Genomic DNA, 4,500 nt, shown 5'->3' with positions numbered 1-4,500 from the left:
GGCTGGAGTAATCCATTCATCAGAAGCCACTAGAAGAGCTCCCGTAACAATAGATTTACCGTTGGAATTTCCAGAGTGGTACACCGCATAGTTATAACGCCATTTCTAGTAGAAATGCTTAGATCATTTTAGAAAAACTGTTGAGGCATTATGAAGGAAATTTATAAAAAAATATAAACCCCTATGAGAATTAATGGTGAAAACTTTGGAGAAAATCCCAGAGGAATGCATGGATAAATAACTGGAAATTCTAGAAAAAAAAACTTGAAAGAACTTTAAACCAACAAGAAAATCTTTAAAAAAATGCAACATTGTCTTTCAGGAATTTTCCCAGAGTTTCCTCCAACGATTGCTGTAGGAATGTTTTAGTATTTTAATTGCGGAGGAAGGTATTATCTGTTTGTACAGGCATCTTCCCATGTGTTCCTCTTGGAATTTCTTCAATATTTCCTCAAGACGCTGTCTAAAAACTACGTAGACTCATTTTTGACCATTGCAGAACCACCCTCATAGACTTTGTCCACACAAAATTTTCGAAATTAGTATGAAGCTTGACCAGTCCACCCCCGCCTCCTAACAGTCTACATAATTTGTTGACGAGCCTAAGGTATTCTCCCTGGATAAAACTTATTTAAAGTTTAAGTTTCTTTCTATAATGTCTTACTGGGATTCTCCAGACATTACTATTTTTTCAATTTTCTAAGAATTACCCTAACAATGTCCTACTCAAATTCATGCTCATTATTTTAAGAATTCCTCGAAAAATTTTGTATCAGTTACTGTATATAAAAACTTCAGAAATTCTTTCCGTTTCATTCAGGTTTTATCAATGATTTTTAAGGAATCGCTCCATGATTTTCTTTTATTTTTCCAATATTTTCTTTGCTAGAAATTTCTTCACAATTTTTTTTTTGGTATATTCTCCTGAATGACGGGCTCTGGCAGATTTTTCCTAGAACACTCTGTAGATTGCTACATCGATTTTACTAAAATTTCTTGAAGGAATATTACTGAAAAAAAAACATGAAATAGAGTTGTGACAAAACGTCTTCAAATTGCAGAAGCTTAGAACATTTTAGATGAACTGCGTTAATTTACGAATCAACAGTCCAGCTCCCACCCGGCACACCCTATGTCCAAAGGGAAGTATTATGAAAATCGAATGTACCTCAAATGTTATTCCCTAGGATCATAGCTTTGGACCTCTAGTTTCAGAATCTGTGCGGTTTAAAATATTCCATCTGGGGTTTTGTGATATTTTTTATTTTTTTCCTGTTTTCCCACACAAATATAGAAAAAAAGTCATTTTAAGGTCAATTTTGTCCCATATAAAAAGAATGGGAAAAAACCAAGATGGATTATTTTGAACCACACATTTTCTGAATCCAGAGGTTAAAAAATATGGTTCTAGAGAATAAATTTTGAGGTTCATTCAGTTTTCACAATACTTACCTTTGGACTTAGCGTGCGGCACTCAATTTGTCCATTCCAGTTAAAAGTGCCTTTTCTTTATACACTATTGTAGATTGTTCAAATTTTATGTGTAATATATACGTAATGTAGAAAAATGAAACTTTACTTCCACACTCTCGTGGATTTGAAGCGAATTTAATTTCACAATCGCGCGGATTTGGCGCGGATTCAAATTTTGCTCGCGCGGATTTGGCGCGGATTTTTTTCCACGCTTCTCGTAACAACCCTGGATAACTAAATGATGATTCCTTAGAAAATATACACTGTAAAAAATTTATTTTTTTACTTTAAAAAAATATGATCTTTGTCACAAAAACTAAAATATCTCAAAACCCTATCTTTTTACCAACGTCAATTTTTTAGGGGAAATGGCCCATTATATCAGCTATCTACCATAAAATTTTGGTGATGGTAAACTGATAAACAAAAAAGTTATGACATTTCAAACACTTCACAATTTCAACATTTAGTAACAAAAAAAATTTTTTTTCTGTGTAAATTATTTCGAGAATTATATTTTGATGCTGATTTTATTGTAAAAGCTACCGCCTGAATTAAACAAGTTGTTTTCATGATATTTTTGTTTGATTATTCATAATTACTATTTGAAACTTAGACGCGATCCAGTCTTGTGATCAAAAATACGCGTATACGTCTAGTTTATCTGCAAAAAAATACCTCTTAGAGAACATACTTTATGATCGGAAGAATGCGAGTAACTTCAACAACAACAAATGCATGAGAGGTACATACCACAGACAAACAGACGAAACGCCTAGAACAATTTTCGTGAAAATCCATCGCCCAGTTCACACTACCACCACCTGGTGGAAATGTTTCACGAAACACTGCGTTGTGCAATATCGTCATCAGAAGGCGCTAGTGTGAAGCGTCAAACGCAAAGAAAAACGATGGGCGCTCTTCTGGCTATGAAAGCCACAACCAAGATTCAAAGTGATCGTTAAAGGCGTGGTCAATGAAAATTTCGTCAGTGTTACGTTTGTTTGTCTGTATACATACCATGACAATGCTCACGAAAAAGCAAAAAAATACTACCGCTATGGATATTAAAAATTTTATAGTATTTTTTTTTCAGCCAAGCAAACAACACCAAACTAGTCAATAAAAACTAATAAGTGATTTTGTTTATTATAATCTAACGAACAACATGAACAGTCGCTTTTCCAAAGGTCTTCAACTCAACGCTCTCTTGTAGACCGTTTGATGAAAAAAAAATGTTCAAAAGCGTTACGAAATCTCACCGAAAGCACCATAGATAAACTGAAAGAGACTGGTTATGCCCAAATGTCCACATTGAATACAAATTTACGCATTCGCACGTCCTGCCGTCTAGACTTTGACAAACGAACCAACTGTATATCATCGGTAAAGCAGAGCGCAGGAAGTTCGAAAACGACAACAACTGAGAAATTGCCAGAAGTGCTAAGTGCAGAGAGTCATGCCACCGTACCATCAGCGACATCTGTTTAAACAATTTAATCACGCCCCTTTTCAATAATGCTTTGAAATATCCTTCAACATCTATACCCATTTCAATATTTTTAACGTTGCAAAACACGCTGAATACCCATCTTGAAGAAAAGGGAAAACAGTTGTCCTCAAATGTAACAGCAAATTAATGAATAAACGACTAATGCGCGGAGGGCGTGATGAAATCGGAACATTACTGTACATATAATATACTCTCTCTCTTCTTGGCGTAACGTCCTCATTGGGACAAAGCCTGCTTCTCAGCTTAGTGTTCTATGAGCACTTCCACAGTTATTAACTGAGAGCTCTCTCTGCCAATGACCATTTTGCATGCGTATATCGTGTGGCAGGCACAAAGATACTCTATGCCCAAGGAAGTCAAGGAAATTTCCTTTACGAAAAGATCCTGGACCGACCGGGAATCGAACCCGTCACCCTCAGCATGGTCATGCTGAATACCCGTGCGTTTACCGCCTTGGCTATATGGGCCCTATATAATATACATAATACATAATAAAAACAGCTTGTTTTACTCACGCAAGGCCATTAACAATAAAATGAGCATCAAACTGCGATTTCCGGCCGAAATAATTTACACTAAAAAAAATATTACTAAATGTGAAAATTGTGAAATGTTTGAATTGTCATAACTTTTTTGTTTATTAGTTTATCATCACCAAATTTTTATGATCACCAAATTTTTATAATACAATGGACCGTTTTCCCTAAAAAAATACGTTGGTAAAAAGATAGGGTTTTGAGATATTTGAGTTTTTGTGACAAAAATGATATTTTTTAATGTGAAAAAAGATTTTTTTTCACAGTGTAAATTTTCATAGGAATCACCATTTAGTTATCTAACTTTGCTGAACAATAAAATTAGCATCAAACTGCGATTTCTGACCGAAATAATTTACACAGAAAAAATATTTACCAAATGTGAAAATTGTGAAATGTTTGAAATGTTATAACTTTTTTGTTTATGAGTTTACCATCACCAAATTTTTATGGTAGATTGCTTATACAATGGACCGTCTTCCCTAAAAAAAATACGTTGGTAAAAAGATAGGGTTTTGAGATATTTGAATTTTTGTGCCAAAAATTATATTTTTTCATGTTAAAAAAGATTTTTTTTCACAGTGTATTTTTTCTTAGGAATCACCATTTAGTTATCTAACTTTGCTGAAAAATTCATAGCAATCGAACGAACCGTTTTGGCTGTGCAGATTTTTGAATATTTTTGAACCATTTTCACATACACCCTGTTGAAAAGTTAGTCGTGATTCAAAATAAAAATTTGATATCGAAAAATGGCTATTTAGATGGAACTGAAAAACTGTGCAATGTTTCAGTTCAATAGAAAATCATGAATTAAAAAATTTCCTTAATTTTGATGCTGTTGCTTGGAATCGCTCTTTTAATTTTAATTTTAATTTTAATTTTAATTTTAATTTTAATTTTAATTTTAATTTTAATTTTAATTTTAATTTTAATTTTAATTTTAATTTTAATTTTAATTTTAATTTTAATTTTAAT

This window comes from Aedes albopictus, chromosome 2, assembly GCF_035046485.1.
Source record: "Aedes albopictus strain Foshan chromosome 2, AalbF5, whole genome shotgun sequence".
Classification (NCBI taxonomy): domain Eukaryota; kingdom Metazoa; phylum Arthropoda; class Insecta; order Diptera; family Culicidae; genus Aedes; species Aedes albopictus.
Note: the sequence above shows the minus strand (reverse complement) of the source record.